The sequence below is a fragment of the Oncorhynchus keta genome, chromosome 13 (genome assembly GCF_023373465.1).
Source record: "Oncorhynchus keta strain PuntledgeMale-10-30-2019 chromosome 13, Oket_V2, whole genome shotgun sequence".
Taxonomy (NCBI): Eukaryota; Metazoa; Chordata; class Actinopteri; order Salmoniformes; family Salmonidae; genus Oncorhynchus; species Oncorhynchus keta.
The window spans coordinates 51,666,763-51,691,842 of NC_068433.1; the positions used below are offsets into that span (position 1 = coordinate 51,666,763).

General features: G+C 44.8%; 1 protein-coding gene and 1 long non-coding RNA gene across 3 annotated transcripts in view; both read left to right on the plus strand.

Annotated features, from left to right (window-relative positions):
* LOC118392606 (ankyrin repeat and sterile alpha motif domain-containing protein 1B-like) overlaps positions 1-25,080 on the plus strand; it is a 368,819-nt gene that overhangs the window by 318,459 nt on the left and 25,280 nt on the right. The gene's annotated exons all lie outside the window — the stretch shown is intronic.
* On the plus strand, positions 13,848-18,376 carry LOC127906853 (uncharacterized). Of its 2 annotated transcripts, none has more exons than XR_008063006.1 (5): positions 13,848-16,198; positions 17,144-17,814; positions 17,905-17,949; positions 17,995-18,084; positions 18,265-18,376. It is a non-coding gene; the product is annotated as an uncharacterized LOC127906853 (long non-coding RNA). The 2 variants fall into 2 exon arrangements; XR_008063007.1 differs by lacking the exon at positions 13,848-16,198 and having other exon boundaries at positions 16,981-17,188; positions 17,639-17,814.

Consider the following 25,080-nt stretch of genomic DNA (forward strand, 5'->3'; position numbering starts at 1 on the left):
AAATTCAACGTGATTGGAAAGCTTTCTAGAGAGTTAAAGTCGTAGAGAAGTTGAGGTTGTTACTTCCCCCCAGGACCTCTTCCTCTTAATGTTAGACTCAGTGGTATTCCTGACCCTCTCAGACCAGTGTTCATTTTGGCACTGTTTGTTAAATTTAGTCTTAGTCAATTTGTTTGCTATCCCTGTTCCTTTCTCACCAAATGTTTGCGTAACAGGCTATTGGTAATGTTACCAGGGTCACGTTCAGTTTTAAAAACGTTCCTGATCGTTGCAAATAGAAATACCATGAAAAGAGCCAACGTTATTCCTTATTCAACATGTCAGAGAGGCATGTTTGTTTTATATAACATATTTCCATCTGACTGTTCCATCTGACTGTTACAAAACATTGCGTCCTGCTGAATACACCCCAGGTTGTTAGCTATAGCTAGTTAATGAGGTAACACGACTGAACAAGGTGTAGTTTTAACAAATGATTGAAAAGCTCTGTCTCAGAAACTATTGTCCAGTCCACTTAGTAGTTAGATTTTTGTTACAGAGATAATTTTGTCTCGTTATGTTTTAGTCAACTATAACAAAAATCATTTTAGTTTAGTTTTAGATTTTTTTCTGGGACTATGTAGTAATTTATTGTCTTGTCAATTGCCACTAAAAAATAGGTGTTTGACGAATATTTTTGTCACGATCTTTGTTGATGAAATGAACAGGGTCTCAGACAGAGAACACGGTTTGGGGAGTGTGTGTGTGTGTGTGTGTGTGTGTGTGTGTGTGTGTGTGTGTGTGTGTGTGTGTGTGTGTGTGTGTGTGTGTGTGTGTGTGTGTGTGTGTGTGTGTGTGTGTGTGTGTGTGTGTGTGTGTGTGTGTGTGTGTTAGGGAGTAAAAGCTGGGAAATCTCGTTGAAAGCAGAGGTTATTTTAGTTAAATGGGACTACTAGTGATAACTAGTGTTTTCTACCTGGGCTAACAGGTGAGTGTTTATAGGTGGCTGTGTATTGCTTCATGCTCATTCCTTACATGTGAGGGCGTGTTTTTGGGTTAGTGCTGTAGGGTGCTCCGTGCCGTATTCTTTTGTGTGTGTGTGTGTGTGTGTGTGTGTGTGTGTGTGTGTGTGTGTGTGTGTGTGTGTGTGTGTGTGTGTGTGTGTGTGTGTGTGTGTGTGTGTGTGTGTGTGTGTGTGTGTGTGTGTGTGTGTGTGTGTGTCATACTCCCACAGGGCTGGACAAGTCTCTCTGCATTCCTCACTGATTGTATAATATGCTCCTTGAAGGGGAAATGGCAATAAGACATCCCGTAAACACACACACACACACACACACACACTGTTCCCCATTCTGCTCGGCTAATATCCAGTCTTGAACACAATAATAGTGGGTGGTCAATAAGTCATCAAGCAAGTAATAATAGTTTAGCCTTTTTATCCCAGCTCTGCCCTGTTGCCATGACGCCTCAGCTAGTAGTTACCATAGAGACTATATATGGAGGATGGAGGATTTTAAATCAGATGTGTCCCTTTGTTTGTGCATTTCATACCTTCTCTGTCACCTGTCCAAATGCACTGTGTGTGTGTGTGTGTGTGTGTGTGTGTGTGTGTGTGTGTGTGTGTGTGTGTGTGTGTGTGTGTGTGTGTGTGTGTGTCACCTTCTCTGTCACCTCTCCAAATACACAGATTGTTTCCCATCACACCACCAGATGGTTTCTGCCTTCGTTAGCCACAGCACACACACTGCTGGTCAGTTGGACGCACTTCTAAGCTGCAAATAATTGAATCTTAATGCATGTTTTGTGTTAGGATGATTATATGTAGGAGGGCGTGTGTGTGTGCGTGCGTGTGTGGTTCAAATGGGTACTGCACGTGTGTGTACATGTTTATGTGTGATGAATGCGTACTGCTTGTAGGTTATCTTGATAGAGGGGTAGGTAATGTTAGTACTTGATGTTCATTGGTGTGTGGGTGGACTGTACAGTGCTGCATGTGCTACTATGTTACATTCTCTGACCGTTGCTTGTTAATTCCTCTTTGGATTCACAACACCCCTTTATGGTAGAATAGAGTAGGAGGTGTAGTGGGAGATGCTGTAACTTCATGTTCTGACCCTGACAGTTTTGTACTACTGTAAATTATACAACGGGTGCTTCTAATCCTGAATGCTGATTGGTTAAAACCGCATTCTAGCCAGTGTCTATTCCACAAGTTACCACCGGCTAAATCTATGATGTTAAAATGCCTATTTACTCTGTTCCATCTGACTGCGCAATCCACTGTCTCATCAGCCCAGCCAGGCAATTTATAAACTTGATCTCCGCTGTAAAAAGCATCTAGACATTATCTCACATTTCTTTTAGACTAACATTTCGTTTTCAACAGCAGATATTTGTATAAACCTTGCTGTCTGTCTCTCTGACATTTGTTACATTGTTTTAATATTGAAATCCGATCTCCACCTTTCTCATAGTAAATTAACATGTCAGGACGAATCAGACAGCTTTTCTCAGCCAGTCGAAATCATAAATCACCTGGCATCATTTTTATATATATATTTATATATATATATACAAAGAAATGTCAATTAAAAACAGTTAGTACTAAATTAAATACTGCTAGTTTACAGTCTTTCCAGCATCAGTTTGAAGTGATTGTATTAGCTGTGTTGTTGGCTTTCTCCTCTGAACAACAATGTCCTGATATGAGAGCACATTTTGTACGCCAGCTGAAATCGTGCATCATTAGCTCAGTGTTATGGATGTATCCAAGTAAATGTCTCTAGAAAACAGATCAAACAAACACAAATGCAGCTACTTTTCTGTTATTCTGGCTGCATTTTTTGATGTGACTGTAAATTAGCCGTAGTTGGCTAGCTAGCAAGCAAGGGATAAGATCATTGCCAGCCAGTATGGCAATGGAACATTTAGAACGAACAACTGGGTCACGTCCATAGATACAAAACAAAGTGACTGAACGACTGGGTCGCGTCTCTGGCAACCGAACTAATAGAACGAACGACCAGCCAGCTTGGGTAGCAACCCTAGATTTGTGTCAGGACTATATCTCGTGGAAGGATGAAATAGTATGAGTCAATTCATCCAAATAACGTTTTTTATGAAAATATGTCAATCGTTATTTGAATATGTTATAATGCCCTGGAGGCCGGTGTTTGGGGGATATATTGGCACGGTTTGCTGGCCCTATACTTCGTCTTAGGCCTTACAACACTTGTGCCAATATATGCTTCCGAACACCGGCTTCGAAAGGCATTATCCCTTAAACATAGTATCACATGAATGATACTTATAGTTAGGAATGGGATGACGCAAAGCCAAGCTAGATGGCTTAGGTTTCATGTATTACGTACACACACACTCACTATAACACACACACACACACACACACACACACACACACACACACACACACACACACACACACACACACACACACACACACACACACACACACACACACACACACACACACACACACACACACACACACACACACACACACACATACATACACTCACTATAGACATTTACATTTACATTTAAGTCATTTAGCAGACGCTCTTATCCAGAGCGACTTACATAGCATACACACACACACACACACACACACACACACACACACACACACACACACACACACACACACACACACACACACTCACTATAGCATACACACACACACACACACCTGTTGTCAAGTCCCATCGCTGTGTGCGCATGTGTGTGTTTAATTCAAGTTTCAACATATGGGTCCTGTACCCAAACATTATGTAACTCTTTACAATGATGATGATATTCTGTGGAAAACCCCAAAGGAGTCAGAGAACCTGAAGGAGGGAGAGAGGGAGAGCTTCAGTCAGCTGTGCTCCGTTAGCTCTGTTAGCTCTGTTAGCTCAGTTAGCGTCATGTTATTCTATTCTAGGCTGTAGTGTGGTGTCGGATTATAATGGGTGACTTAGCTCATTGGAGAGTGGTAGAGAGATATGCAGGGATACACAGGAGCTCTGCATTACCGGTATGCACGGACATATACTCACGCATTTAGGCACATATACACTCACTCACTCACCTACACCGACAGCCAGTGTGCATGAGCCCATCTCTGGATGGGCCCCGCGTCTCCATAGTAACGAGGTGGAGAGAGAGAAAGAGCGAGCAGCGTAGAGCGGGGGTTTCAGGAAGAGATGTGGGAGAGACAGTCTCTCTGCCGCAGCTGAGGAGGAAGGAGGAGTGGCAGAACGGTGGAAAACCTCTGGAATCTGGAGAACGAGAGAGAGAGAGAGAGAGAGAGAGAGAGAGGGGGAGAAAGAGAGGAGGGAAAAGAAAGAGGAGAGCGAGAAGGGGGAGTTTACAGAGAGGAGATAGGAAACCAAGCGTAGAGAGAGGGAGAGAGAGAGGGCACACTCCTCCTCTCTGCTATTTACTGCTGGACTGGATTGTGACTCACAGCTAAAAGGAGCTACATGTATTAGTCCGTCTCTCTGAGAAGCAGAGGGGGAGCACACAGCTCTGGGGGAAGACAGAGAAGAGCTGCTGGAATTGCGTGTTCCTCTCTCCAAGACCTTTCGTACAGAATACCCCCTTCAGAAAAAAGGTAAGTCTACGGGGAAAATGAAGGGGAAAGAATGATTAGAGAGACAGAGAAGGGGAAGGAGTGAGGGGGGATGGACATATACTGTACAGAGAAAGATAGGAGACAGAAGGGGAATGAGTGAGAGGGGATGGAGATATACATTTACATTACATTTAAGTCATTTAGCAGAATATAGAGATATACTGTACAGGGAAAGAGAGGAGACTGAAAGGGAAGGAGTGAGAGGGAATGGAGATATACTGTACAGAGACAGAAGGGGAAGGAGTGAGAGGGGATGGAGATATACTGTACAGATAAAGAGAGGAGACTGAAAGGGAAGGAGTGAGAGGGGATGGAGATATACTGTAGAGGGAAAGAGAGGAGACTGAAGGGGAAGGAGTGAGAGGGGATGGAGATATACTGTACAGAGACAGAAGGGGAAGGAGTGAGAGGGGATGGAGATATACTGTACAGAGACAGAAGGGGAAGGAGTGAGAGGGGATGGAGATATACTGTACAGAGAAAGAGAGGAGACTGAAGGGGAAGGAGTGAGAGGGGATGGAGATATACTGTACAGAGAAAGAGAGGAGACTGAAAGGGAAGGAGTGAGAGGGGATGGAGATATACTGTACAGAGAAAGAGAGGAGACTGAAGGGGAAGGAGTGAGAGGGGATGGAGATATACTGTACAGGGAAAGAGAGGAGACTGAAGGGGAAGGAGTGAGAGGGGATCTAGATATACTGTACAGAGAAAGAGAGGAGACTGAAGGGGAAGGAGTGAGAGGGGATGGAGATATACTGTACAGGGAAAGAGAGGAGACTGAAGGGGAAGGAGTGAGAGGGGATGGAGATATACTGTACAGGGAAAGAGAGGAGACTGAAGGGGAAGGAGTGAGAGGGGATGGAGATATACTGTACAGGGAAAGAGAGGAGACTGAAGGGGAAGGAGTGAGAGGGGATGGAGATATACTGTACAGAGAAAGAGAGGAGACTGAAGGGGAAGGAGTGAGAGGGGATGGAGATATACTGTACAGAGAAAGAGAGGAGACTGAAAGGGAAGGAGTGAGAGGGGATGGAGATATACTGTACAGAGAAAGAGAGGAGACTGAAGGGGAAGGAGTGAGAGGGGATGGAGATATACTGTACAGAGAAAGAGAGGAGACTGAAGGGGAAGGAGTGAGAGGGGATGGAGATATACTGTACAGAGAAAGAGAGGAGACTGAAAGGGAAGGAGTGAGAGGGGATGGAGATATACTGTACAGAGAAAGAGAGGAGACTGAAGGGGAAGGAGTGAGAGGGGATGGAGATATACTGTACAGAGAAAGAGAGGAGACTGAAGGGGAAGGAGTGAGAGGGGATGGAGATATACTGTACAGGGAAAGAGAGGAGACTGAAGGGGAAGGAGTGAGAGGGGATGGAGATATACTGTACAGGGAAAGAGAGGAGACTGAAGGGGAAGGAGTGAGAGGGGATGGAGATATACTGTACAGAGAAAGAGAGGAGACTGAAGGGGAAGGAGTGAGAGGGGATGGAGATATACTGTACAGGGAAAGAGAGGAGACTGAAGGGGAAGGAGTGTTATTCGTGGTGCTTCTCCATTGATGTGCTTGCTGCTGCCTCTTTCTCTGCGTTTTTTGTAGTATGTCTCTCTCTCTTCTCTAGAGGTTGTGTGTTCTATGGGGTGCAGTGGGGATGGGAACTTATGAAACGCTTCTGTGCCGTTCAATCAATCCTGCTGACTAGTGACTATTCCGTGTGTGTGAAATACCTGCCCGTATTTCTGTATTTGTTTTAATCTGTGTGTGTTTTGGAGATGTACTGTACACAGTTGCATAAAAGAGAGCTCTGAGTCCTGCTGTCCTGGGCTGGGAATTGCTGTGGCTGTGCAGCGGTGGTGAAAGTAGTGTAGAATTGTGTGTGTGTGTGTGTGTGTGTGTGTGTGTGTGTGTGTGTGTGTGTGTGTGTGTGTGTGTGTGTGTGTGTGTGTGCGTGTGCGTGTGTAGAGTGGTTCATAGTGCTTGAGTTTAGTGGGAACACACAGTCACTCACATACATACACACACAACCATTTAAACATGAAGACGCATATTTCTAGACATATACAGTAGGCCAACACACACATCCCAGGGCAGGCTGAGTAACAGGCCCTGGGGGCTTGGTGTAGATGGACCTCACAGATCTCCTGTTGGGACTTCAGCCCTGGTTCTGTCTCTGTCTGTTCATCACATTTAGAACAGATGTTAATGTACTTGCTCATCAACTTAGATGATTTCAATCTGTCTCTGTTCCTCTCTATTATTGTTCAGTACTCCCACTCTCTAAGTTAGGACATGTACAGGTATGCTGAAAGAGTATTGCACATTCGGGCCTGGAGGGAATGGAATGCAGCCCAACTATAACATTACATGGGGGTGGTAGGTAGGTAGCTTACATGGGTAGGTTAGTATAGTGATGGTGGTTGACGGGGTTATTGCACAACTGCTATTGGTTGCCTTGGCTAACCCTACATCTGTAATGCATTGGCGACCAATCTCACCATGTAGAGAGGAGCGTGGGTGTCACGCTCTGACCTTAGATTTATTTGATATATTTTTTTATTTCACCTTTATTTAACCAGGTAGGCAAGTTGAGAACAAGTTCTCATTTACAATTGCGACCTGGCCAAGATAAAGCCAAGCAGTTTGACACATACAACAACACAGAGTTACACATGGAGTAAAACAAACATACAGTCAATAATACAGTAGAAACAAGTCTATATACGATGTGAGCAAATGAGGTGAGATAAGGGAGGTAAAGGCAAAAAAAGGTCATGGTGGCAAAGTAAATACAATATAGCAAGTAAAACACTGGAATGGTAGATTTGCAGTGGAAGAATGTGCGAAGTAGAAATAAAAATAACGGGGTGCAAAGGAGCAAAATAAATTAAATTAAATTAATTCAGTAGGGAAAGAGGTAGTTGTTTGGGCTAAATTATAGGTGGGCTATGTACAGGTGCAGTAATCTGTGAGCTGCTCTGACATATGGTGCTTAAAGCTAGTGAGGGAGATAAGTTTTTCCAGTTTCAGAGATTTTTGTAGTTCGTTCCAGTCATTGGCAGCAGAGAACTGGAAGGAGAGGCGGCCAAAGAAAGAATTGGTTTTGGGGGTGACCAGAGAGATATACCTGCTGGAGTGCGTGCTACAGGTGGGAGATGCTATGGTGACCAGCAAGCTGAGATAAGGGGGGACTTTACCTAGCAGGGTCTTGTAGATGACATGGTACCAGTGGGTTTGGCGACTAGTATGAAGTGAGGGATATCTGTTTTCTTTATATTTTGATTAGGTCAGGGTGTGACGAGGGTGGGTATACTAGTTTTGCTATTGTCTAGGGTTTTTGTATGTCTAGGGTTTTTGTTGGTCTAGGTATTTGTATGTCTATGGTGGCCTGATATGTTTCCCAATCAGAAGCAGCTGTTTATCGTTTATCAGTCTCTGATTGGGGATCATATTTAGGTACCCATTTTCCCTTTTGTGTTGGTGGGTTCTTGTCTGTGTGTAGTTGCCTGTCAGCACTCATTTGTAGAGCTTAACATGTCGTTTTGTTATTTTGGTTGGTTTGTTCAGTGTTCATTCTTGATACAGTATATTAAAGAATGTACGCATACCACGCTGCGCCTTGGTCCGATTCATACGACGAACGTGACGGTAGGGGAGAGAGAGAGCGATACGAATGAGAGGGAGATGAAGGGAGAAAGAAAAGTGGCAGAGAGAAGAGAGAAAGGGTTGGGATTGAGAAAGGATGGAATTGGAGAGAGAGAAACGGAACGAACAAAATAGGGAGAGAGTGGGGTGAGAGAAGGAGGGAATTAGAGAGAGAGAAACAGAACAAACGAAATAGGGAGAGAGTGGGGTGAGAGAAGGAGGGAATTAGAGAGAGAGAAACAGAACAAACGAAATAGGGAGAGAGTGGGGTGAGAGAAGGAGGGAATTAGAGAGAGAGAAACAGAACAAACGAAATAGGGAGAGAGTGGGGTGAGAGAAGGAGGGAATTAGAGAGAGAGAAACAGAACAAACGAAATAGGGAGAGAGTGGGGTGAGAGAAGGAGGGAATTAGAGAGAGAGAAACAGAACAAACTAAATAGGGAGAGAGTGGGGTGAGAGAAGGAGGGAATTAGAGAGAAACGGAACAAACGAAATAGGGAGAGAGTGGGGTGAGAGAAGGAGGGAATTAGAGAGAGAGAAACAGAACAAACTAAATAGGGAGAGAGTGGGGTGAGAGAAGGAGGGAATTAGAGAGAGAGAAACAGAACAAACGAAATGGAGAGAGTGGGGTGAGAGAAGGAGGGAATTAGAGAGAAACGGAACAAACGAAATAGGGAGAGAGTGGGGTGAGAGAAGGAGGGAATTAGAGAGAGAGAAACAGAACAAACTAAATAGGGAGAGAGTGGGGTGAGAGAAGGAGGGAATTAGAGAGAGAGAAACAGAACAAACGAAATGGAGAGAGTGGGGTGAGAGAAGGAGGGAATTAGAGAGAAACGGAACAAACGAAATAGGGAGAGAGTGGGGTGAGAGAAGGAGGGTATTCGAGAGAGAGAAACAGAACAAATGAAATAGGGAGAGAGTGGGGTGAGAGAAGGAGGGAATTAGAGAGAGAGAAACAGAACAAACGAAATGGAGAGAGTGGGGTGAGAGAAGGAGGGAATTAGAGAGAAACGGAACAAACGAAATAGGGAGAGAGTGGGGTGAGAGAAGGAGGGTATTCGAGAGAGAGAAACAGAACAAATGAAATAGGGAGAGAGTGGGGTGAGAGAAGGAGGGAATTAGAGAGAGAGAAACGGAACAAACAAAATAGGGAGAGAGTGGGGTGAGAAGGAGGGAATTAGAGAGAGAGAAACGGAACAAACGAAATAGGGAGAGAGTGGGGTGAGAGAAGGAGGGAATTAGAGAGAGAGAAACGGAACAAACGAAATAGGGAGAGAGTGGGGTGAGAGAAGGAGGGAATTAGAGAGAGAGAAACGGAACAAACGAAATAGGGAGAGAGTGGGGTGAGAGAAGGAGGGAATTAGAGAGAGAGAAACAGAACAAACGAAATAGGGAGAGAGTGGGGTGAGAGAAGGAGGGAATTAGAGAGAGAGAAACAGAACAAACGAAATAGGGAGAGAGTGGGGTGAGAAGGAGGGAATTAGAGAGAGAGAAACAGAACAAACGAAATAGGGAGAGAGTGGGGTGAGAGAAGGAGGGAATTAGAGAGAGAGAAACGGAACAAACGAAATAGGGAGAGAGTGGGGTGAGAGAAGGAGGGAATTAGAGAGAGAGAAACGGAACAAACGAAATAGGGAGAGAGTGGGGTGAGAGAAGGAGGGAGGTTGCAGCAAGACAGCAGACATGTTTTTCACAACAGCTGTTGAGCAAAACAGAGTGAAGGGGTAGAGGCAAATCCTACCACCTGCCCTTGTTTTACAATGATGCCAGGTGACCAATCATACTCAGCCATCATGCTGCTCACCCTGCCCCACCTGACCACCTGGCCAATCAAATCATCACCTCACATAGGGGTTGTGACACATACAATATTCCACTTAATTGACGACCATAAATCATTTTACACTTCAGTCAACCTTAATGGACTAACCTACATTAGTCCGACTTAATCATTTACTTCTCAAACCACAGTCTACTACCTATATAGGGCTCTACTTTGACACCCTATTCCATATATAGGGCTCTATTTTGACACCCTATTCCCTATAGGGCAATCATTTAGACCAAAGCCTCTTCTGATCAACAGTGCTGCACTATAGGAAGCAATAGGGTGTCTCTTGTGATTGTCACATCACCTCAGCCAACTGAACTGTGTCCCTCCAGCCAACCAAGTAGTATTCAATGGTGACATGTTGAGCAACATGTGTTTAAGGAATTTCACAGTCCGTTGAAGCGTCATTGGTAGATCAAGGCTAGTGTGTGTGTGTGTGTGTGTGTGTGTGTGTGTGTGTGCTTGTGTGTGTATGTGCGTGCATTTGTGTGTGTGTGTGTGTGTGTGTGTGTGTGTGTGTGTGTGTGTATACTTGCATGTGTCCATGTTTGCACTTGTTTGTATGTGTGTATAACAGATCCCTCTTGTCCTTTCCACTCCTCACACATGCTGCGTTTACCATTATATAATCACAGCAGAACCCAGAACTGACACATCCTCTGGTGGGGAAGAACACAGGAAGAGAAATAGTAACAGCATTACAACTGTGTAGTGATTGGTTCACTGAGACCTATAGAGAAATAGTGACAGCATTACAACTGTGTAGTGATTGGTTCACTGAGACCTATAGAGAAATAGTGACAGCATTACAACTGTGTAGTGATTGGTTCACTGAGACATATAGAGAAATAGTAACAGCAGTACAACTGTGTAGTGATTGGTTCACTGAGACCTATAGAGAAATAGTGACAGCATTACAACTGTGTAGTGATTGGTTCACTGAGACATATAGAGAAATAGTAACAGCATTACAACTGTATAGTGATTGGTTCACTGAGACATATAGAGAGTCTCCGTCCCAAATGGCAACCTATCCCCTATATTGTGCAAAAGAAGTGTACTACAAAGGAAATAGGGTGCCATTTGGGATACATAGACTCTTCTTGGCTGTTTCATCAGAGGCTTTGAAGTACCCAATGTAAACCATAACCCAGAAAAATATCAGTCTGTTTCCTCTCCTCCTTTCAGACCAGCTTCTTATTGGTTATTACATCTACTCAGCCTGCCCATGTATTCATGAGCTCGTGTGTGTGTGTGTGTGTCCTCCAGCATTTGTCTTGTTTTTCCTCCATTTGGCACTATTTCTGTCTCTCAGACACAAACGGAACAGACACACATACACACACACACACACACACACACACACACACACACACACACACACACACACACACACACACACACACACACTGAGCCAATGCTCCCAGTCCCATTTAACACTATCTATTAATGGAGATGTATCCATGGCGAAGGTAGTTTAATAAAACTCCTATTGGCTCTTCAGGCTGCCGGTGAACAAAACAAGCTTCCCCATTGGTCCCCTGGAATAGACTATTTCCTCTGCATTGAATCCATATATTGTTGATTTTTAGATCTGTTCGTTATTGTTCTACAACAAAGAGACACTGAATCATTATAAACGTACATCCTGAAAAACACATATACTGTATAGATTGATGATCAGTTTGAGGACGTAAAGCTCACCCATCTCAGCCACAGCAGTGCTTTTTGTCTTTACTGTACAGTGGTTGGCAGGCAACCGGTGGTCTCTGGTTTCCCTCCAGTTGTCCCCGGCGATGAGGAGGAGAGGCGCTGGTTAAAAATGGATCAGGAAGAGAGAGCGGGGGCAGAGGCTTGGTCTCCACGGTGATAGTGATGACCATTGTGTGTGTGTGTGTGTGTGTGTGTGTGTGTGTGTGTGTGTGTGTGTGTGTGTGTGTGTGTGTGTGTGTGTGTCAGTGTGTGTGTGGACTGTGTGTGTGTGTGTGGACTGTGTGTGTGTGTGTTTGTGTGTGTGTGTGTGTGTGTGTGTGTGTGTGTGGACTGTGTGTGTGTGTGTGGACTAGAGCCTGCACAGCAACAGTCTTGTAGCAATAGATATTCTAGCCAAATCAATTGCAATCAGGATAGACAACAGAAGGGCCTTTAGGAAAACCTGTAATTCCAACGAAGCCAACGACAGGGAGGGGGGGGGGGGGTAAAGGAGGACTAACTGTCTTTGATAAAAGACAAACCATTGTGATAAATCAGTGTCAACAGACTGTGGAAAACAATGTGGTATTGTTTGTTAGATCTATTGAGAGTGGTAAAAGAGAGACACATACACATACACACACACACACACACACACACACACACACACACACACACACACACACACACACACACACACACACACACACACACACACACACACACACACACACACACACACACACACCAGAACCGCACATTATTATACAGTAGACATGACTTGTTGAAGGTACAGTAATAGAAACAGTGTATTCAACCAGTGATTAAAGCTACAGTCTGCGATTTGAAAAAACAACAAAAACAAGGCCCCGGTACTTGTTCTGGTACACAGCTGAGGCCGAATCACAGACTGTAGCTTTAAGTGAAGGCTAGGGTCTCTGTGTTCTATGGGGACATTGTCTCTTCCTTTTTATTTGTAAACACAAACAACACAACCACCCGATACACACCACAACATGCCCACACCTGTCCATATACACACATAAATACATTGTCTCAAAGGGATTTGTATTTTGTTCTAAGTCCATGCCTGCTCATGCAAACTTAACTAGGCTGTCACGGGCAATGCTAGCCTGGTTAAACTAGACTGAATACTACGAAACAACAGGGATAATAATGTTTAGTCCGGTTGGACCAGGCTAGTTCCCTTCCTTTTCATCTTACTACTAACACCAGACGATTTACAACTAATGATGGAGATCAACATCACTGTGGGTTTTCAGTCAGTCTGTCTGCTTCCCAAATGGCACCCTATTCCTTAAATAGTGTACTCCTTTTGACCAGACCCATAGGGCTCTGGTCAAAAGTAGTACACTACACAGGGAATAGGGTGCAATTTAGGATTCCGTCTGTCTTAGATCCTCAGTGACAGTGACTGGAGTTCACCAGACGTGCTTTCATCCAATGTAGCCAAGGCAACTTGAGCTCAACCAATCCAGAGTCCATAAAAGAATTGACCTGGAAAGGATCAAAAGGTCTTGTCGATGGCTTGGGGTCGTGACTTGTAGAGTTGTCTGGGGAGTTCTGATTGGGTTATATTGACAGACTGGAGGACGCACATACACTCACACAAAAATGCGTATACACGCGGACACAAACCAATAGAGACACGGTCACGATGTCTGAACGTGGTTGCGGTCGATGGAGTGAAATAAGAGCTTTTAGGCCCTTTAGCCTCATTTTCAACCGCAAAGTGAACGCTTTCGGTTGCAAGGTCCATCAGAGCAAATCACACCAGGGGACCGAGCTCTCTCACCAGGCAATTAGTCTTTCAGTTTGATAGAGAGATAGGAAGGAGGGGTAGAATAGGGAAGGGTAGGGAAGGGGGAGGGATGGAAAGAGAGGTAGGTAGAGAGGGGACAGTAGGAGGGAGAGGGGAAGGGGAGGGATGGAAAGAGAGGTAGGTAGAGAGGGGACAGTAGGAGGGAGAGGGGAAGGGGAGGGATGGAAAGAGAGGTAGGTAGAGAGGGGACAGTAGGAGGGAGAGGGGAAGGGGAGGGAGAGAGGATAGGTAGAAACGGTCAGAAAGAGAGAAGAAGGAAGAGAGAACTGCAAACTCAGTGGGAACTGGAGTGAAATATATAGAGGGACGGCGAGAGAGAAGAAGGAAGAAAGAACTGCATACGCAGTGGGAACTGGAGAGAAATATATAGAGGGACAGCGAGAGAGAAGAAGGAAGAGAGAACTGCATACGCAGTGGGAACTGGAGAGAAATATATAGAGGGACAGCGAGAGAGAAGAAGGAAGAGAGAACTGCATACGCAGTGGGAACTGGAGAGAAATATATAGAGGGACAGCGAGAGAGAAGAAGGAAGAGAGAACTGCATACGCAGTGGGAACTGGAGAGAAATATATAGAGGGACAGCGAGAGAGAAGAAGGAAGAGAGAACTGCATACTCAGTGGGAACTGGAGAGAAATATATAGAGGGACAGCGAGAGAGAAGAAGGAAGAGAGAACTGCATACTCAGTGGGAACTGGAGAGAAATATATAGAGGGACAGCGAGAGAGAAGAAGGAAGAGAGAACTGCATACGCAGTGGGAACTGGAGAGAAATATATAGAGGGACAGCGAGAGAGAAGAAGGAAGAGAGAACTGCATACGCAGTGGGAACTGGAGAGAAATATATAGAGGGACAGCGAGAGAGAAGAAGGAAGAGAGAACTGCATACGCAGTGGGAACTGGAGAGAAATATATAGAGGGACAGCGAGAGAGAAGAAGGAAGAGAGAACTGCATACGCAGTGGGAACTGGAGAGAAATATATAGAGGGACAGCGAGAGAGAAGAAGGAAGAGAACTGCATACACAGTGGGAACTGGAGAGAAATATATAGAGGGACAGCGAGAGAGAAGAAGGAAGAGAGAACTGCATACGCAGTGGGAACTGGAGAGAAATATATAGAGGGAGAGCGAGAGAGAAGAAGGAAGAGAGAACTGCATACGCAGTGGGAACTGGAGAGAAATATATAGAGGGACAGCGAGAGAGAAGAAGGAAGAGAGAACTGCATACGCAGTGGGAACTGGAGAGAAATATATAGAGGGAGAGCGAGAGAGAAGAAGGAAGAGAGAACTGCATACGCAGTGGGAACTGGAGAGAAATATATAGAGGGACAGCGAGAGAGAAGAAGGAAGAGAGAACTGCATACGCAGTGGGAACTGGAGAGAAATATATAGAGGGACAGCGAGAGAGAAGAAGGAAGAGAGAACTGCATACGCAGTGGGAACTGGAGAGAAATATATAGAGGGAGAGCGAGAGAGAAGAAGGAAGAGAGAACTGCATACGCAGTGGGAACTGGAGAGAAATATATAGAGGGACAGCGAGAGAGAAGAAGGAAGAGAGAACTGCATACGCAGTGGGAACTGGAGAGAAATATATAGAGGGACAGAAAGAGAGAAGAAGGAAGAGAGAACTGCATACGCAGTGGGAACTGGAGAGAAATATATAGAGGGACAGCGAGAGAGAAGAAGGAAGAGAGAACTGCATACGCAGTGGGAACTGGAGAGAAATATATAGAGGGACAGCGAGAGAGAAGAAGGAAGAGAGAACTGCATACGCAGTGGGAACTGGAGAGAAATATATAGAGGGACAGCGAGAGAGAAGAAGGAAGAGAGAACTGCATACGCAGTGGGAACTGGAGAGAAATATATAGAGGGACAGCGAGAGAGAAGAAGGAAGAGAGAACTGCATACTCAGTGGGAACTGGAGAGAAATATATAGAGGGACAGAGAGAGAGAAGAAGGAAGAGAGAACTGCATACGCAGTGGGAACTGGAGAGAAATATATAGAGGGACAGCGAGAGATGGATAAACGAGGAAGAGTTGGTCTTGTTCTCTCATCATTAAAACTAGAACGGTATCGTGAGCACAGACAGTGATTCGGCTAAAGTTTCTCCCTCCCTCCTTTTATCTGCTCAAATGAGCCGGCCTGTCAACCTAGCTCTCCCATTGGTCAGAGAAGGCATCCCTTTGTGACAGGATCCTAAATGAGGGAAGGTCCTTGTTAAGGTCCAGTGATTAACCAGTGGTCAGTTCCACCAGTTCACAGTACGTATCTGTTTGAGTCGTTATGGTCGTAAAGCAACATGTTTTGGCATGAGAGTCTTACTGGTGTGGCATAGTCAAGGCTTCTGTTCTGAAACATGTTTATTTTATTATAAAGTCCTTCAACAGTGTCTGAATATAGTTATTGTATAACCACGGTTTGCATTCCCCTTCATAGGACTGGGAGGTGGGGACAGTGAACTATTTTCATTCCCCTTCATAGGACTGGGAGGTGGGGACAGTGAACTATTCTCATTCCCCTTCAGAGGACTGGGAGGTGGGGACAGTGAACTATTCTCATTCCCCTTCATAGGACTGGGAGGTGGGGACAGTGAACTATTTTCATTCCCCTTCATAGGACTGGGAGGTGGGGACAGTGAACTATTTTCATTCCCCTTCATAGGACTGGGAGGTGGGGACAGTGAACTATTTTCATTCCCCTTCATAGGACTGGGAGGTGGGGACAGTGAACTATTTTCATTCCCCTTCATAGGACTGGGAGGTGGGGACAGTGAACTATTTTCATTCCCCTTCATAGGACTGGGAGGTGGGGACAGTGAACTATTCTCATTCCCCTTCATAGGACTGGGAGGTGGGGACAGTGAACTCTTTTCATTCCCCTTCAGAGGACTGGGAGGTGGGGACAGTGAACTATTTTCATTCCCCTTCATAGGACTGGGAGGTGGGGACAGTGAACTATTTTCATTCCCCTTCATAGGACTGGGAGGTGGGGACAGTGAACTATTTTCATTCCCCTTCATAGGACTGGGAGGTGGGGACAGTGAACTATTCTCATTCCCCTTCAGAGGACTGGGAGGTGGGGACAGTGAAATATTTTCATTCCCCTTCATAGGACTGGGAGGTGGGGACAGTGAACTATTTTCATTCCCCTTCATAGGACTGGGAGGTGGGGACAGTGAACTATTTTCATTCCCCTTCATAGGACTGGGAGGTGGGGACAGTGAACTATTTTCATTCCCCTTCATAGGACTGGGAGGTGGGGACAGGGAACTATTTTCATTCCCCTTCATAGGACTGGGAGGTGGGGACAGTGAACTATTTTCATTCCCCTTCAGAGGACTGGGAGGTGGGGACAGTGAACTATTTTCATTCCCCTTCATAGGACTGGGAGGTGGGGACAGTGAACTATTCTCATTCCCCTTCAGAGGACTGGGAGGTGGGGACAATGAACTATTTTCATTCCCCTTCATAGGACTGGGAGGTGGGGACAGTGAACTATTTTCATTCCCCTTCATAGGACTGGGAGGTGGGGACAGTGAACTATTCTCATTCCCCTTCATAGGACTGGGAGGTGGGGACAGTGAACTATTTTCATTCCCCTTCAGAGGACTGGGAGGTGGGGACAGTGAACTATTTTCATTCCCCTTCATAGGACTGGGAGGTGGGGACAGTGAACTATTTTCATTCCCCTTCATAGGACTGGGAGGTGGGGACAGTGAACTATTTTCATTCCCCTTCATAGGACTGGGAGGTGGGGACAGTGAACTATTTTCATTCCCCTTCATAGGACTGGGAGGTGGGGACAGTGAACTATTTTCATTCCCCTTCATAGGACTGGGAGGTGGGGACAGTGAACTATTTTCATTCCCCTTCATAGGACTGGGAGGTGGGGACAGTGAACTATTTTCATTCCCCTTCATAGGACTGGGAGGTGGGGACAGTGAACTATTTTCATTCCCCTTCATAGGACTGGGAGGTGGGGACAGTGAACTATTTTCATTCCCTTTCATAGGACTGGGAGGTGGGGACAGTGAACTATTTTCCTTCCCCTTCATAGGACTGGGAGGTGGGGACAGTGAACTATTTTCATTCCCCTTCATAGGACTGGGAGGTGGGGACTGAACTATTTTCATTCCCCTTCAGAGGACTGGGAGGTGGGGACTGAACTATTTTCATTCCCCTTCAGAGGACTGGGAGGTGGGGACAGTGAACTATTTTCCTTCCCCATCATAGGACTGGGAGGTGGGGACAGTGAACTATTCTCATTCCCCTTCATAGGACTGGGAGGTGGGGACAGTGAACTATTTTCCTTCCCCTTCATAGGACTGGGAGGTGGGGACAGTGAACTATTTTCATTCCCCTTCATAGGACTGGGAGGTGGGGACAGTGAACTATTCTCATTCCCCTTCATAGGACTGGGAGGTGGGGACAGTGAACTATTTTCCTTCCCCTTCATAGGACTGGGAGGTGGGGACAGTGAACTATTTTCATTCCCCTTCATAGGACTGGGAGGTGGGGACAGTGAACTATTTTCAATCCCCTTCATAGGACTGGGAGGTGGGGACAGTGAACTATTTTCCTTCCCCTTCATAGGACTGGGAGGTGGGGACAGTGAACTATTCTCATTCCCCTTCATAGGACTGGGAGGTGGGGACAGTGAACTATTCTCATTCCCCTTCATAGGACTGGGAGGTGGGGACAGTGAACTATTTTCCTTCCCCTTCATAGGACTGGGAGGTGGGGACAGTGAACTATTTTCATTCCCCTTCATAGGACTGGGAGGTGGGGACAGTGAACTATTTTCAATCCCCTTCATAGGACTGGGAGGTGGGGACAGTGAACTATTTTCCTTCCCCTTCATAGGACTGGGAGGTGGGGACAGTGAACTATTTTCCTTCCGCTTCATAGGACTGGGAGGTGGGGACAGTGAACTATTCTCATTCCCCTTCATAGGACTGGGAGGTGGGGACAGTGAACTATTTTCATTCCCCTTCATAGGACTGGGAGGTGGGGACAGTGAACTATTTTCATTCCCCTTCATAGGACTGGGAGGTGGGGACAGTGAACTATTTTCCTTCCCCTCCATAGGACTGGGAGGTGGGGACAGTGAACTATGTTCATTCCCCTTCATAGGACTGGGAGGTGGGGACAGTGAACTATTTTCCTTCCGCTTCATAGGACTGGGAGGTGGGGACAGTGAACTATTCTCATTCCCCTTCATAGGACTGGGAGGTGGGGACAGTGAACTATTTTCATTCCCCTTCATAGGAGTGGGAGGTGGGGACAGTGAACTATTTTCCTTCCGCTTCATAGGACTGGGAGGTGGGGACAGTGAACTATTCTCATTCCCCTTCATAGGACTGGGAGGTGGGGACAGTGAACTATTTTCATTCCCCTTCATAGGACTGGGAGGTGGGGACAGTGAACTATTTTCCTTCCCCTTCAGAGGACTGGGAGGTGGGGACAGTGAACTATTCTCATTCCCCTTCATAGGACTGGGAGGTGGGGACTGAACTATTTTCCTTCCCCTTCATAGGACTGGGAGGTGGGGACTGAACTATTTTCATTCCCCTTCATAGGACTGGGAGGTGGGGACAGTGAACTATTTTCATTCCCCTTCATAGGACTGGGAGGTGGGGACAGTGAACTATTTTCATTCCCCTTCATAGGACTGGGAGGTGGGGACAGTGAACTATTTTCATTCCCCTTCAGAGGACTGGGAGGTGGGGACTGAACTATTTTCCTTCCCCTTCAGAGGACTGGGAGGTGGGGACTGAACTATTTTCATTCCCCTTCATAGGACTGGGAGGTGGGGACAGTGAACTATTTTCATTCCCCTTCATAGGACTGGGAGGTGGGGACAGTGAACTATTCTCATTCCCCTTCATAGGACTGGGAGGTGGGGACAGTGAACTATTTTCATTCCCCTTCATAGGACTGGGAGGTGGGGACAGTGAACTATTTTCATTCCCCTTCATAGGACTGGGAGGTGGGGACAGTGAACTATTTTCATTCCCCTTCATAGGACTGGGAGGTGGGGACAGTGAACTATTTTCCTTCCCCTCCATAGGACTGGGAGGTGGGGACAGTGAACTATTTTCATTCCCCTTCATAGGACTGGGAGGTGGGGACAGTGAACTATTTTCCTTCCCCTCCATAGGACTGGGAGGTGGGGACAGTGAACTATTCTCATTCCCCTTCAGAGGACTGGGAGGTGGGGACAGTGAACTATTCTCATTCCCCTTCAGAGGACTGGGAGGTGGGGACAGTGAACTATTCTCATTCCCCTTCAGAGGACTGGGAGGTGGGGACAGTGAACTATTTTCCTTCCCCTCCATAGGACTGGGAGGTGGGGACAGTGAACTATTTTCATTCCCCTTCATAGGACTGGGAGGTGGGGACAGTGAACTATTTTCCTTCCCCTCCATAGGACTGGGAGGTGGGGACAGTGAACTATTTTCATTCCCCTTCAGAGGACTGGGAGGTGGGGACAGTGAACTATTTTCCTTCCCCTCCATAGGACTGGGAGGTGGGGACAGTGAACTATTCTCATTCCCCTTCAGAGGACTGGGAGGTGGGGACAGTGAACTATTCTCATTCCCCTTCAGAGGACTGGGAGGTGGGGACAGTGAACTATTCTCATTCCCCTTCAGAGGACTGGGAGGTGGGGACAGTGAACTATTTTCATTCCCCTTCAGAGGACTGGGAGGTGGAGACAGGGAACTATTGTTCCTGACTGTCTCTATAATCACAGTTTGCTGATGGTGTGTGTGGTCTCCTCTGGCATTGCAGTAGAGTTTAGAGGATCATGGTCGTTACCGCATCTGTCCCGGTTAAGCCTGTAATCAGTTGTTCCCCTGGACTGACGGGAACGTTAACGGGATTACTCCATCGATCAGCGAAAACACACACACACACGTTGGCACTAACTCTCTTCAGAGTGAACAGACCACACACTCTCACAGTGTGGTCAGACAGACAGAGATACACATGAACGCAGGCACAGAGACACACACACACACACACACACGGACTCTAGACAAAGACTAGAGGCTACGTCCCAAACCGTTTCATTTAAAGGAAGACTGTCAACACTGCAAGGCAAGTTAACCAGCTTGATCCCTCCGGCAATGTCCCAGCAAAAACACTGCAAACTGAAGAGACACCGAGAGAGAGAGAGAAAGAGAGAATAAAATATGGAGAGAGAAAGAGAGAGAGCGATGGGTTGCCACATTGCCATCAGAGACAGAGATAGACAGAAGAAGGGATGAGAGAGAGAGAGAGGTGGGGAGGAGGAGGGAAGAGCGATAGAATGATATTGAGTGAGAGAGAGGAGACTGATATTTTGCTGTTTATTATGATGATTATGTGTAACATAAATATTCCCCTTTGTGTCTCTACTGTGTCTTGGTATTGGCAATGTGACCTACTGGCTTATCATATCAGCAGAGCTTATTGAATTGAATTGAATGCAATTGAATATGGAGTTGGGAATGGAAGCAATAGAGGCAGAGTGAAAGAAGGAGTATATTGAGCGTGTAGGGTAGAGCCACTGTGGCAGTCACTCAGTCTCTATACGCAGACAATGAATTTCATTTCAATGCAAATGGGGGCATGGTGCAGTCAGGCACACATACTGTACTGTAGAGAGAACACATACTGTAGAGAGAACACATACTGTAGAGAGAACACATACTGTAGAGAGAACACATACTGTAGAGAGAACACATACTGTACATACTGTCGAGAGAACACATACTGTAGAGAGAATACATACTGTAGAGAGAACACATACTGTAGAGAGAATACATACTGTAGAGAGAACACATACTGTAGAGAGAATACATACTGTAGAGAGAACACATACTGTAGAGAGAACACATACTGTAGAGAGAACACATACTGTAGAGAGAACACATACTGTAGAGAGAATACATACTGTAGAGAGAACACACATATTGTAGAGAGAACACACATATTGTAGAGAGAACACATACTGTAGAGAGAACACACATACTGTAGAGAGAACACATACTGTAGAGAGAACACATACTGTAGAGAGAACACATACTGTAGAGAGAACGCATACTGTAGAGAGAACGCATACTGTAGAGAGAACGCATACTGTAGAGAGAACACATACTGTACATACTGTAGAGAGAACATATACTGTAAAGAGAACACATATACTGTAGAGAGAACACATATACTGTAGAGAGAACACATACTGTACATACTGTAGAGAGAACACATACTGTAGAGAGAACACATACTGTAGAGAGAACACATACTGTAGAGAGAACATACATACTGTAGAGAGAACACATATTGTAGAGAGAACACATACTGTAGAGAGAACACATACTGTAGAGAGAACACATACTGTAGAGAGAACGCATACTGTAGAGAGAACACTCATACTGTAGAGAGAACACATATTGTAGAGAGAACACATACTGTAGAGAGAACACTCATACTGTAGAGAGAACACATACTGTAGAGAGAACACATACTGTACATACTGTAGAGAATGCATACTGTACATACTGTAGAGAGAACACATACTGTAGAGAGAACACACATACTGTAGAGAGAACACATATTGTAGACAGAAAACATACTGTAGAGAGAACACATATTGTAGAGAGAACACATACTGTAGAGAGAACACACTTACTGTAGAGAGAACACATATTGTAGAGAGAACACATACTGTAGAGAGAACACACATACTGTAGAGAGAACACACATACTGTAGAGAGAACACACATACTGTAGAGAGAACACATATTGTAGAGAGAATACATACTGTAGAGAGAACACTCATACTGTAAAGAGAACACATACTGTAGAGAGAACACATACTGTAGAGAGAACACATACTGTAGAGAGAACACATACTGTAGAGAGAACACATACTGTACATACTGTAGAGAGAACATATACTAGAGAGAGAACACATATACTGTAGAGAGGACACATACTGTAGAGAGGACACATACTGTAGAGAGAACACATACTGTAGAGAGAACACATACTGTAGAGAGAACACATATACTGGAGAGAGAACACATATACTGGAGAGAGAACACATATACTGTAGAGAGAACACATATTGTAGAGAGAACACATATTGTAGATAGAACACATACTGTAGAGAGAACACTCATACTGTAGAGAGAATACATACTGTACATACTGTAGAGAATGCATACTGTACATACTGTAGAGAGAACACATACTGTACATACTGTAGAGAGAACACACACATACTGTAGAGAGAACACATACTGTACACACTGTAGAGAGAACACATACTGTACATACTGCAGAGAGAACACATACTGTAGAGAGAACACACATACTGTAGAGAGAACACATATTGTAGAGAGAACACTCATACTGTAGAGAGAACACATACTGTACATACTGTAGAGAGAACACACACATACTGTAGAGAGAACACATACTGTAGAGAGAACACATACTGTACACACTGTAGAGAGAACACATACTGTACATACTGCAGAGAGAACACATACTGTAGAGAGAACACATACTGTAGAGAGAACACATACTGTAGAGAGAACACATACTGTAGAGAGAACACATACTGTAGAGAGAACGCATACTGTAAAGAGAACACATACTGTAGAGAGAACACATACTGTACATACTGTAGAGAGAACATATACTGTAGAGAGAACACATATACTGTAGAGAGAACACATACTGTAGAGAGAACACACATACTGTAGAGAGAACACATACTGTAGAGAGAACACATACTGTACATACTGTACATACTGTAGAGAGAAAACATACTGTAGAGAGAACACACATACTGTAGAGAGAACACATACTGTAGAGAGAACACATACTGTACACACTGTAGAGAGAACACATACTGTACATACTGTAGAGAGAACACATACTGTAGAGAGAACACATATTGTAGAGAGAACACATACTGTAGAGAGAACACACATACTGTAGAGAGAACACATACTGTAGAGAGAACACTCATACTGTAGAGAGAACACTCATACTGTAGAGAGAACACATACTGTAGAGAGAACACATACTGTAGAGAGAACACATACTGTAGAGAGAACGCATACTGTAGAGAGAACACATACTGTACATACTGTAGAGAGAACATATACTGTAGAGAGAACACATATTGTAGAGAGAACACATACTGTAGAGAGAACATTCATACTGTAGAGAGAACACATACTGTAAAGAGAACACATACTGTACATACTGTAGAGAGAACACACACATACTGTAGAGAGAACACATACTGTACACACTGTAGAGAGAACAAATACTGTACATACTGTAGAGAGAACACATACTGTAGAGAGAACACATACTTTAGAGAGAATACATACTGTAGAGAGAACACACATACTGTAGAGAGAACACACATACTGTAGAGAGAACACACATACTGTAGAGAGAACACATATTGTAGAGAGAACACACATACTGTAGAGAGAACGCATATTGTAGAGAGAACACATACTGTAGAGAGAATACATACTGTAGAGAGAACACTCATACTGTAGAGAGAACACATACTGTAGAGAGAACACATACTGTAGAGAGAACACATACTGTAGAGAGAACGCATACTGTAGAGAGAACGCAGACTGTAGAGAGAACACATACTGTAGAGAGAACACATACTGTACATACTGTAGAGAGAACACATATACTGTAGAGAGAACACATATACTGTAGAGAGAACACATATACTGTAGAGAGAACACATACTGTAGAGAGAACGCATACTGTAGAGAGAACGCATACTGTTGAGAGAACACATACTGTACATACTGTAGAGAGAACACATATACTGTAGAGAGAACACATACTGTAGAGAGAACACATATTGTAGAGAGAACACATACTGTACATACTGTAGAGAATGCATACTGTACATACTGTAGAGAGAACACATACTGTACATACTGTAGAGAGAACACATACTGTACATACTGTAGAGAATGCATACTGTACATACTGTAGAGAGAACACATACTGTACATACTGTAGAGAGAACACATACTGTTGAGAGAACACATACTGCACACACTGTAGAGAGAACACATACTGTACATACTGTAGAGAGAACACACACGTACTGTAGAGCGAACACATACGTACTGTAGAGAGAACACACACGTACTGTAGAGCGAACACATACGTACTGTAGAGAGAACACACACGTACTGTAGAGAGAACATAAGATACAAAGATACATAAGATGCAAAGGAGCAAGATAAATGAATAAATACAGTATGGGGATGAGGTAGATTGGATGGGCAATTTACCCATGAGCTATGTACAGGTCTAGTGATCTGTGAGCTGCTCTGACAGCTGGTGCTTAAAAGCTAGTGAGGGAGATATGAGTCTCCAGCTTCAGTGATTTTTGCAGTTCGTTCCAGTCATTGG